We start from the raw sequence: 12,972 nt of genomic DNA, 5'->3' as shown, positions 1-12,972 counted from the left end.
CTAGGAGAGCAATAGTTGCCAAACCTTGGATTTCAGCAGGTATATACAGAAAATATTGAATATTTTGCATACTTTAAATTCGACAATTAAGAAAAATATCAGATTCCAAATATTCAAATCTGCATATTTAATCGGTATTCATTCAAATAAATATTTCATTCAATATAATATACATTCATAATGATATAGTAAAATTGTGGATTTGAAAATAAATCACAATCCGACAAGTTAATCTAATGTTGGGGACATGTAAAACACTCTCTATGTTTATTACTCTATGCGTAACCCTCAGTCGTTTTTCGTTCATAAACATACATCAGATCGAAGAGCTAACAAAGTGATACAGAGTGTTCCTAAATTAGAGATACAAAGGAAAATGAGGTGTCTTGGATAACAGTATGTATCTTGGATACAGGGTGTGTCTTGTGTAGTACTACTTTTTATTGTGATGATTATACCAGTTTATCAAATCTTCATTAATATTCACTATATATTGGGGAAATAAGTAACAAAAGTTATTGATTTATCACAGCTTACTAAACGGATCTTTATAATAATTTGATTTTTCCTTACAAGAAATCAAAAAGTCTAGTACTGGATCAAAGTGTCTTTTTACATTTTTTTCCAAACTACCCAGTTGCCTACAAAAAAGTTCTGGAGTAAAGAAGCCAGCACTGTTCCAGAAAAATATCACCCTGTAGATTTGCATTCAAAATTAGCATATCACATGATGAAATCTTCAAATTGGATAATCTATGCCAAATTTAAGTTAAATATCTTGTGAACGGAAGGTGCTATGAGAAAAAAAAAACGTGAAAAAAAATCAAACTTTAACACTCTGTATCACGAAAACAAAGCATTTATGGGCCCATGATTATAGGACTTTTTTTTTTAAATGATCCGAGGAATCTGTCATTTTCGTTTGTACCTCCAATTTGAGAACATCCTGTAAGTAACAAAAAATATTTTTCTCTAGAACAACGCCAAAGATTTATAAATAATAACAAACCGAAATAGCCAGATGCTGAGGCCATTCTTGATCATAGAATCCGAAGCTCGCTGACCTTTCAACGCCATCCTAATTATACCCTAATGATGTGCAATTCCTTCACGGCCGCTTCGATGCGACTCAAGCATTCCCGTTTTCCCAAAAGGAAATATGTAAACAAAAATAATCCCCGAACAATCACCTCCTGATGGAAATTGGGGGCTTTCGTCGCGCTAATTTATTCTAGCGGTCTGACCCACTGAGCACAGAAAAGTGATTACGGCCGGACTAACTTACGCCAGAGTTCAAATGAACGTATTCGTAGGAGGCCTTTGACCTTCCGAACGTTCAGGAAGTGAAAGGGAATGAAGGCGGAAATGAATTGGGACGTTGCAACAATGGAACGGTGGTGAATATTTCGGATTTCCATCGGGAATATTGATCATCAAAAAGCAAGACGGTGGTTTCGATCTTGTTGGAAATTTCATAGAAAAGTCATTGGAAATAAGACAACTTAAAACATGGTGTACCTATGCCATAGAGTAATAAACATAAATAGAGGGAGTATACGCAATTTTTACATGTCCCTAAAATGGTTAGATTACCTTGTCGGATTGTGATATATTTTCTAATGCACAATTTTACTATATCGTTATGAATGTATATTATATTGAATAAAATATATTTATTTGAGTGATTCCCGATTAAATATGCAAAGTTAACTATTTGGAATCCGATATTTTTCCTAATTGTCGAATTTATAGTGAGCAGAATATTTAATATTTTCTGTATCTACCTGCTGAAATCCAAGGTTCGACAACTTTTGCCCTCCTAGTGTCATCTCTTGTTCCACTTCGTTTGGCCCGATTGAAGTTTGTTTTCTGAATTTCTGATATATTTAGGTATTTATTTTAATATATTTGGAGTTGACATGAACCGTTGATTCACCATGGGACATAAGAAGTGCATTCTTTGTGCAGAAACTCGCGAATTGAGTGAAATATCGTATCACTGATATGTTATCATTTCCGCGCACTACTTGTCAAATTTGATATGTTGGGGTCAAAATTTGCTTACTGAAAATGACATATGCTCCCTCTATCTATGTTTATTACTCTGAGGTGTATGTACTCGTCAATTTTTGAATGCAATGACAATCGACGAAATTGAGAATATTAGTTTTATTTTGTGGCGGCGCCGCAATGTCATACTTGTCATTTCGATCTTTTTTTCGTTGATTTTTATTCATGTATCAAGTATCAAATGAACAGATGAACTTCAAGGATCAGTTTCCTGTGGACCTATAATAAACGATTGTAATATGTATTTCATTAACTTCTCGTTATAAAAAAAATGTGCAGAATGTTACTGTGGCGAAAGAAAATATAAAATCCACTAATGACAGGAAAAATACGATAGCACTAAAGTTTTTCGAATTTTTTTCATGTAAGTGAATTTTAATGAAGTAGTTGTTTTTATATTATATATCTTGTATAATTTGAAGTGCATCGTGTACAAAGAAAAGTGCAAGGAATGATCAGCTGGCGAATATTTGTTTTTCCTAGGAATTTCAAGAAGATAACAGTGAAAAGTCATATCCATTTGGTACATCTGCTTTCTGCAGATTCACAAAACATTTACTACTCAGAAAAAATTAAATTATCTGAAATAACAAGAATCTGTCATAATTTGTTAATAGCGCAACCTACAGTTGACTTAACGAAGCCTAACTAATACTCTTAAAATTGGCAAAACAAAATCTAATCAGGGCATTCACCAGGTTTATAGACATCGTAGCCTGACACTGTCAAATAGGGGGTAGAAGGCTATTTCATTTTTCGCAGTGAATTTATTCAATTCAACATACATACAGGGTGTCACAACTACAATTGGACCCCCCCAGAACTCGAATTTTCGAAGATTTAAAAAAAAAGGCAACTTCTGTTTTGTTTGTTCCGAAAAAACCATCCCCATAAAGGTGGCATCAACCTCCAACATTTTTTTGAGGAGGAAAGAAATATCGAGTAATGGTTAGTTTGAGAGTTATTAATGTTCTGTGCACAACCCAGTAAATATATTCAAAATTGGTTCACTATTCACGAAATAATGTAATATTGAACTTTCCGTCAATAGGTGATGTTGGTTGAAACGTCCAAACTCAAGAGCCTAAGAGTTTTGAAGAATCCGAAAAAAATGCTCAAGTTCCGTATAAGGAAGGAAACATTCCTATGACGACATTGTTGCGAAAGAACCGCCTGAGAGTGGCAACCCCACTATTTTTTTAAAGGTCAGAGATGACAATTGTGTTACTGTGTTACACAACAAACTTCTCAACTATACCACATCCAACATCTCCTCCCCATTAAAAAATGTTAGGGTTGTTGCCACCCTCAGGTAGTTTTTTTTCGGAACAATGTCGTCATAGGAAGTCTACTCGTATGTCCATAATACAGAACTTGAAAATTATTTTTGGATTCTTCAAAAATCTTAATTATTTGAGTTTGGCGGTTCAATTGTCATCACCTTTTGGCGATATAAGTTCAATATTACATAATTCGTGAAAAATAAACCTATTTTGGGAATTTCAACTGACAACTTATTTTCCTGCTCAAAAAAACCTGATCGTATTTAAGAGTTATTTTCCAAAAAATTATACCGCAGCTCAGTATTTGCTCAATATTTGTGAGATGTGTTTCTCAATTTATGAATTCATCAATATCCATCCCTATAAATTTAATAGTGGTTACCGTATGTAATTTTTGGTTTTCAACATTAATTATTTCTGGTTTAGAGCATTTTGCGTTGATATAGAGTTGCAAGTTCTTCCTTGCTGATATGAGAATACCTCAAAGTTGCCATAAATAAGGCAGCACTTAATTTATTGCATTTTTGATAAAAAAAACTTGTAAACATATTTGACATCATTAAGATACCCGCTGATAAAATGTTTTGAGGCATTTCCAGCATAACTTTGACAATTATGGATGAGTTTCACATACCAGAATCCAAACAATATAAGTATTACCTACTTAGTATTCAGTGACTGAAATGTGTGAATGCATTTTATCCTATTACGTTTTATTACTTCACTGCACTACGACTATACACTAGCACTTTTAGATATTAATTTATCGATATTTTGGCAAAAATCAGATGAATCATATTCGGAATCATCAGACCTAACTCCTTGAGATATCTTTTAATAATTCTTTGAAATGATGCTTATTTCAATGAAATTATCCAGAATTAATCCGCAATATGAAGAACCAGCATATTTTTGGTATCAGTTCAATTTTCTTCAAGAGATTAACTGAATGTAATCCACATTTCATGTTTCCCAAGATGATCTAGTAGTTAAGAATGAATGTGTCAATACCTGGGTTAGCTAGAAGCCCTAAAATCTTTTTTTATCACAATCCCGACATTCGTAATTTTTAATGCAGCCATAACTCTTTATTTAATTATTTATTCAATAACTCGAAAGCATATGTTTGTTCTGGTGCCATCAAATTTTCGTGAAACTTATAATATCCTTAAGTAAATTCCGTTATTGTTATTTTTTGGAAAAATTAAAGGAGTAGAACGGAGCTGCTGTTCTAACGGACTTATTCTGAATCAAGGAAAAACAATTTTTTTTTACAACCGGTCCTAAATATCTATACTTTCCCGCATTCTTTTCGACACAGAAAGTGTCACATTCCCGCACTAGTGCGGAAAAGTTACTTTCAAGCACTAGTTTGGTAGATATCCTTTGAATTTGCGAATAATAATTTATACCTTTAAAATGAAATCTCTTGATCTACCTACTTATATCTTTAGTTAAATATTTCAAAGTATCCTTGTATAGCGCCACCTTAAGGAAAAAAAAGGGAAAAGCGACCCATGCCGAGTCGAGTCGTCGGAATTATCGTGAACAATATCTAAGATGTCTAAAATATTGGTATATTCATCGATTAGATTTTGTTCAAGATAATTCTGGCGACTCAGCTCGGCATGGGACCATTTTTCCTTTTTTTCCTTAAGGTGGCGCTATACGAAGAATTAACCAATCAACGGCATATTTTCAAAATTTCCATATTTTCTGTCAAAAGTAGTTCATTGTCGATTTAACCTCAAAACGACAATAACAGAAAGACGACGTTAGCGCCGCCATAAGAAACGATGCGGAAGTCAAGTGAAAATGGAACCAATCCATTGAAATCCAAGAAGGCAAGGTTTTCCAAGAGTAAGTAAGCACACCACATATAATCAGTGAATACACCAGTATTTTAGACATTTTAGTTATAGTCTATGATTTTCCATAGAAACCGGTTAGTCAATGTGTCAAAACGAATACTCGCCAAAATCCTTATGAAATTCTTTTTCGAATATTATTCAAAAAACAACAAATGTATTCATCTGATGAGGAGCTACCAGAAGATATTTTGGAAGCAGCTAAATTAGCAACTATTAGCTGAAAAATATGGAGAAAGCTACGAGGGACAATATGCTCATTTTTTGGCAGTTTTAAATAGGAAGTACCTTTGGGGTACTATGTTAATCTGAATAAAGAACTCAATCCAAATACACTTTGGTGACGATATTCGATGATTGAAAATTTATTTAGTTTTTTATATTGTACTACTTTCCGCTCTAAATATGAAAATAACTATTTCCACAATGAAAAAATACACAATAGTTAATAGTATATACATACATTTTTGTGGGTAATACAATCGCCAAAAAGACATAAAGGATGCAGAATAGTGAAATAATTAATATTTTCAACATTCAATATTTTCAATTTGAATATGGCAAGCAGGAATGTATTATTCACCCTTCAATTTTTCGAATCGATCTCAACTGTGAAGAACATGTCCACTAAAAATTTGTAAAAATAGCCATCTGTTCCCTAGAACAAGATCACAAAAAAGGACCTTGCAATTGAACTCCCTTTATACTGAAAAAAATTCGGCCCGAGTTGAATTTTTTGCTTTGATCCGCTTTCGGCACTAGGAGAAACAAAGATAATTTTATTGAGAGGCAGAACTTTTATCGACAAAAACTTCCCATTCGGGTTCAAAGGAAACTGCATTTTGACTAATGATTTCTTTCCTCTTGAGGGAACCTTTGAAAGAAAAAAATGTATTCCATTCTTTTAATATGCGTAACACGTGCATTCAAGTTCATGATGATACTCAATACTGGAATAAATCTTCTGAAGACCACCTAATAAGGACAAAACCTGAGAAGATTAGCTTTTTAATCTCGGGAATCTTGAGATAACGATTACCTGCCAATGATGTATCTGATTTGCCCTCGGATTTGCCAATAACTAATTTAATAGTTAGACATTCAAAACGACCTTTGATTGAACATCCTTCCATGCCAGAATGTTTTATTGAATCGATTATGTAGTTACACTTGATTGATATATTTCTGCGCGCTATATGGCTCTGTTCAAATATATATCTTTCAGATGAAGATATTGTTGAATAAACTCTTACTGTCCGTAAGCAAAATAATTTTCGAAAAAAAAACACAAAATTCTTTGAATGCAATACCGCCCAGACTCTTCACCATTTTATCAAATCCCAAATCAATCCATTCGAAAAATATTGCTCATTAGTTCAATTGATATCAAAGCATCATATCTTTGATGCAATGAAATGTAAAATCCCGAAAATGATTTATTTATTGTTTTTATGACCACGTGGGTTTAGATTTAACTACTAAAAATGAGAGATTCTATCAACTCTCATTTCATTGATCACGCTTGTGTTAAATATTAATAGTGGTAGGTTCTGCTACAATGAAAAAGCTTTGAGATTCTAAAAGGCCGCACAGTCTCAGGAGACCAGATAGATATAGTCAAAAAAAATCAGATTCACCAACTCTATTTATCTAGAAATCGATCAATTAGGTGTATCGATGAGCTGATAGTTTCTACACTATTCCCATGAAATTACAAGTGTGATTTAATACCTTATTCTCAATGTTTTGCCATGTACATTCTTAAGGATAATAATTTCCCAAAAATCGAATAGGCGGGTGAAAAATGAAATTACTTTTAATGACATTATTTTATTGATCGGACTTTCTCCCATTCTCCTTCAACATTTTCAATAATCCATGTTTATTATCGACCATTACTGCAATAATGATAAGTTAATTCCATCTCAATATTATCTCTGAATTTAAGCTAGCACTTAAAACGTTATAACTCACGAAATATCGAGGGAAGAATATTGTGGCACTTTTTTCCCTTCAAAATATTCCGAGGTATATTCCTTCTACCAAAATTTAGTTAAAATATAATGATAACCCTCGTGATTACCTATTTCAGCAAAAAAATGTATCAACTTCGGTTGTATAGTTTTTTGCTGTCGAACTAAATTAATATACCTATAGAATTCTTGAATTATCAGAATCAAGACCTGCTAATAACTGGTTTTTAATAAATGCAGTTCAAAGGAAGACTTATTTTTTTCAAATAAAAGATCTGGAATAAAGAGAAAAATAAAATAATTATATTTCTCTTTTGAGCGAAAAATCCGTCCATTTAAAGACTATATGAACTCCCAGATTGAAGGTGAGATATCAAATCGAAAAAATTAATGGCAGACAACCAAACAATATAATATATGTGATTATATTAAGATCTAAACTGTGTAGGTATTTAATAAGTACATATATGATGAATTGAAGCTTATCAATCGAATTAACAAAATACACTATTTCAAGTACTTACTAAAATTATTTTATTATCAAGATGATACTAGAAATTGACTTAATATAGCCAGAAGATTTTGAAATATGTGTATTCATTATTTTTTTCCGTAATATATTTCGAAGTAGGTAGGTATTAGTTTTCAAAAGAATATGAACACTCCCAGATTATAAGAAACATCAGACCTACTTCAATGTTTTCATTGGATCTCCCGAGCTATAAGTACAATTCTTTAAAAATATATAAATATAGGAGAATGGGTATGCAGCTTAAAAAAATCAATAGTTATACGATTCAAAATTTTCGGTAATAACAATGAATATTGTAGATATCCGATTTACTTTATCAGTAGTCGAATCAGTTGAAGATCACTGATGAAATTGTACTAATGTCGTCCAATTGAGTTTGCTTCATTGTTTTTTTTTTCTATTTCGTTATGATCCAACTTACAGAGAATAGTTACGAAATACTGATTCAATATTCGAAATAAGTATTGAAAATATTCACTAGGGTAACCTCGTACAGCAAAATTTTTATCGTAAGATATGAGAAAAACAATATTCCCTATCAAAATTCAGCGGCAAATATTTGTTCTGCCTCAACATTCCTATTTATTCAAGTTCATCATATGCAAATATAAAAAAAAATAGGTTAACTCCGTACAGCAGCTTGTTTATTTGATAACGTGAGATGAACCGAAATAGGTCTGATCGTAAAAGCAAAAACGGCAATGAAGATTTACGATCAGTGCTCGAGTATCATCAGCTGCGATATATTGCAGGATGCACAGTGCCGATATCGGTGCAATTTTTTTCGATCAATGAACTATTACTCGGGCGAACATTTTATAAATAACACACACATGAGAGATAAGATTGCAGTACCCGAATTAGAACTGATAGGGAAACTTGACACACAGCCTAAATGAAGCGATAAGAAGGAAGAAATCATTACAACTAACCTATATTTCCGAAAGGTGACTGGCTTCGCCGTACGCCACTTGGGGATCCGAAGCGAAGTAGACCAGACACTGAAACCGAATAGCGTAGTATTCACTCACGCAATCACAATAATGTTTACTACGAACGTATCGCAAATGTCAATAGTCAATGGAAAGACAGTGTTTTCGTGTTGAATCGCCGACTAGGTTCAATGAAGCAGGCGCTGTTCGCCTTCCGTTCCATGTCCGATTGGACAAACGACACGAAAATCGCCCTGGCAATTGCTGACAATTCGACGACGGATGTACGAACTGGATGGTGTACAGATCATCTCGACATCAGATCCGGCAAAACTTGTAACTAGTCAAGTGCTGCTGCGTGAAGCCAAGCCCGGGGTTCTAGGCCTGCTACGCTCCTCGAGCGCTTATTGCCCCGTACAACGCACGCTCGTCACTGAACGACCGGGCACGATCTGCCACGAGGCTCTTGTTCGCTGGAATTGAGGACGAGGTAAGGTGCTCCGGTGCTCCTTCCTACAACGATAAACCTCAACGTGCGTCACTCCGCCGTCCCTAAAGACCGCCACGGACGTACAAGCTTGACGTACGTTTCAACAAGCGTTCAATAAAAACCGAATTCTAATGTTTTTGTATTGAGTGTGCATTACCAAATAAAAATCACCTTTTAATAATTTCCTTCCTCGGGGTCATGTCATAAAAGCTTTCAGGGACGGCGTCAGCAATTTTGGCGCCCCTGCTGTGAAAAAGTAACAATAACAACATGACCACCTCCATAACCCCCCCCTAACCAAAAAACATCTCCTGCTCCAATGAAAATACATAACTTACTAGAACGATCTACTAATCGTGCTTAAAAAAAATAAAATCTAGTGAATGAAGAACATTGAAATATCATAATATATAATATTATGCCGTGTTTTTTAAGGTTTTTGAATTAAATAAAACAGCTACTTACGCTGTAGGTATCTTGATTTATTCCAGGATTTCTACGACGCCGATGAACAATGCATAAGTAATCCTATATCTGATATTCACTTTCACAATACACATCGATCGTAAGATCGATGAAAGATTACCTATCATAATACCAGATACAAAGGGCGGTAGGGCATGCAAAGCTTCGAAAACTAAATAGGATTAAAAACATGTGTTCCGCTGAAAACATTTGGCATTTAACAGTAACTAGTTTCGAATGCAGAATCGTAGGAATTTTCCATAAGTTGAATGTGTAAACAACTTCCACATAATTCGAAAGCGAAATTAGTGTTGTTTTTCGTCGTTGTGAAATACATTTCATCCCTCTTTCAATTGGAGTAATGGGCAATGCTACTTATATTGGTTGGGTTGCCATGTGTTATTTATTGAACAGGCGGCTTAGTAAAGATGGTTTGGAGATTTTTATTGCAGGGAATGTTGATAAACTCAGCGGAGCGGATCAACTTCATGTTGTTTTTAAGAATCAAGACTATATTTTTTTAAGGATATGAAAAGGCGGCCGCAAACTGGGCTAAATTGCCGCTCCTCCAATAGAGGCGCCTGAAACAGACGCTTCACTGTTTCACTCCAAACGCCGACCCTTATAGCTATCAGAAAATATAAATACTGGGTTTTCCAATAAGAGGTTTCATTTTGAGAAGAAAACAGTGTATTTCAAGAGGATCAATGGATGTTTATTTAATTCATTGTAAAGAAGAAGGTACGCCATTAATGGTGGAAACGATACCAGCCAAATGGCCGCCACGGCTATGGTTCCACCACCAAATTCATCTCATGCAATTTCCCATGACCAATTCGCACATTTGCGGTTGTATGTCCTCGATTATTCCACATTTTCAAGAGAGAATACCACCACAGATCAGAGCCGTATCTAGGTACTATTGCGCCTTTGACAATATATTAGACACCACACCCCATTTTCGACGATTTTTTTTCATCTATTATATTTTCTTAAAATATTTTTTTGTTCATAATTCAAGTCATATATTTTCGTTTTGCTGATCTTGTGATTAGTACGCAAATTCTAAAGAAGACTAGCAATATTTTAAATGCTTCCAGACTCCTCGGCATCGCTTGTTGCAAGGCGTATACATGAAAACCGAGTTGTGATCTTTCGAATTATTTCGCCTGGTGCTCCAACATTTATTTTTTTTAAACATGTTTCGGCGCCCCTGCGGACCTAGCACCCGTGGCAAATGCCACCTTTGCCACGCCCTAGATACGTCCCTGTCTCAGATCAAAACGAAATTTTAGAATTTTTCTTTTACAACCACTGATTTTCATGGGGTTTTCAAAAAATTTTTTTGATCAATTATCTATACATTGTAGAAAGACAATATTTTTAATTTGCGAACGAAAAAAAAATGTTGATAACTTTTTGTTTGTCGCAAAAGAATTGAAATGTTCAATGTATAAAGACATGATATATTTTTAAAATATTCGTTAAAAAAAATCTACAGAAAAATCATTATGAAAGAAGTAAAACTATAATTTTGTGAAAAAAATAATCGACCGTCGTACAGTGCTGCCTTCTACTTATATGCTTCGTAAAGAGAAAGAAGATGAAGGGAATGTACAACTTCATCACCGTACTAAGTATTGTCATCCCAGAAGCGCCAGAGGGGAAATTAATGAATACCTAATATTTGACTGATACGCGCAAAGCCACGTAGTGGTAATCCCTCTCAAGGTCTTGAATCGATTGTGGACCTTATTTTTCACATTGCCCTAAAGAAAAAGTCGAAAGGTGTTAAATCACAAAATCTCGGTGGCCAATTGTGATCACCTATTCGAGGAAAAAGACGACCAGAAAACTTTTCATGTAAAATTGAGATTGTTTCGTTGTTTGTGAGGTGAGGTCAAATCAAACTACCAGCCCTAAAACCGCATCGAACAGTGACACCTTGAGGATAGAGAGGCTATTAATTCAACAATCATTCTTGGATTTTCCGATCCCCAATAATGTGACAATTATGCTTATTAACGTAGCCTTCGAAGTGAAAATGAGTCTCTTCATTGAATATGATTGATGGATTCTACTGAAAAAATTTCAGTAGAACAATTTTGTTTCATGCTTATAACACCAGTAATAGAGAAGTCATGAGAACTTATCATTTCACGCCATTTTCCAATTTTCCCTTATACCGGGTGTCCCAAGTTATCGTAATATCTAGCTTATTCGCCAAATAAAAAAAATAAATAATTGCTTTGAGTAACACAAAGGTACCTTCCCAATGATATATAAAGAGGTTACATTTGACAGCCCTCAGGTAGCTAGCATTCACTTTTTATTTTCAAATGGCACCTTTTGTATATTGTTAATGAAAATTGCGTATCATTCTATTTGGAATACAACGATAGCTCATACTTTTTTTTATTAAAAACAACAAAAACATTAACATTTTGTTAATGTATGAATTGCAACCAAAATACCTATATGCAATTCAAAAAACGAAGAAACATTTAAAGCAATTTTTTTGTTATAGAAACATCGGTTTTTTAAAACAAAAAAATCATCTACTTCTCATATGTGAAGTTTGTACAAACCTGGGTGAAGGCATCTCATTTTTACAAGGATAATTAAATAACGTAAGAAAAGTCACAGAATTTTAATGTTTTTGTTGTTATTACTAAAAAAATACCAAGTATGTGCTATCGTTGTATTCCAAATAGAATAATAATATATAATTGGCTAATACCTGCACTTGGTAATGAATAATGAAAATTCAAAAAAGAAAAAGAAGTACGATTTCCAAATTTTCGAGATAGAATGACACGCAATTTTTACTGACAATATACAGGAGGTGCCATTTGAAAATAAAAAGTGAGGGGTAGCTACCACAGGGCTGTCAAATGTAAGAAACTGTTTTATAGATCATTAGTAAGGTATTTTGATGTTATTCATAGCAGTTTTTTAATTTTTTATTATATTGTCGAATAACCGAGATATGCCTGCTTACAATAACTTGGGACACCCGGTATAGCTTGAAAACAGTTGAATTTATAAGATTGCGTTTTCACCAAATTTAGTCTCTCAATACTCGATCCCGAAAATACCCATTCATTTTTGTCTATCTCAAAGGGATTCTGAGATCCCCTGTCTATAGACAACGAATTTGGGACACCAGATACAGTCATGCTGGCGTTTTGAAAAACACTCGATAAAGAAAACCAGTAGATTCCGTATCCCGAAATCATCCGCACAGCCAATACTAAAAAAGTGCCATCTATTCCTCTATTCATGCAAAAACCCAAGATAATCCTTCTTTCGGAAGGGCGTATGCTTTGGGAATGAACCCATATAGAACTTGATCCCAG

The 12,972-nt window shown here is 34.1% G+C and overlaps 1 protein-coding gene across 3 annotated transcripts in view; it reads right to left on the bottom strand.

The window, feature by feature from the left end:
* LOC123673705 overlaps positions 1-9,103 on the bottom strand; it is a 177,176-nt gene extending 168,073 nt beyond the window's left edge. For 2 of the 3 annotated variants that reach the window (XM_045608320.1, XM_045608321.1), the window contains exon 1: positions 8,659-9,103. The gene's annotated coding sequence lies outside the window, so the exon portion shown is untranslated. The remainder of the gene's footprint in view (positions 1-8,658) is intronic. The other variant, XM_045608324.1, reaches the window with a different exon arrangement.
* Positions 9,104-12,972: the final 3,869 nt, after the last annotated feature.

Source organism: Harmonia axyridis, chromosome 2, assembly GCF_914767665.1.
Source record: "Harmonia axyridis chromosome 2, icHarAxyr1.1, whole genome shotgun sequence".
NCBI lineage: Eukaryota > Metazoa > Arthropoda > Insecta > Coleoptera > Coccinellidae > Harmonia > Harmonia axyridis.
The sequence above is the reverse complement of the archived record's forward strand: the minus strand, read 5'-3'. Positions and strand labels throughout refer to the sequence as shown.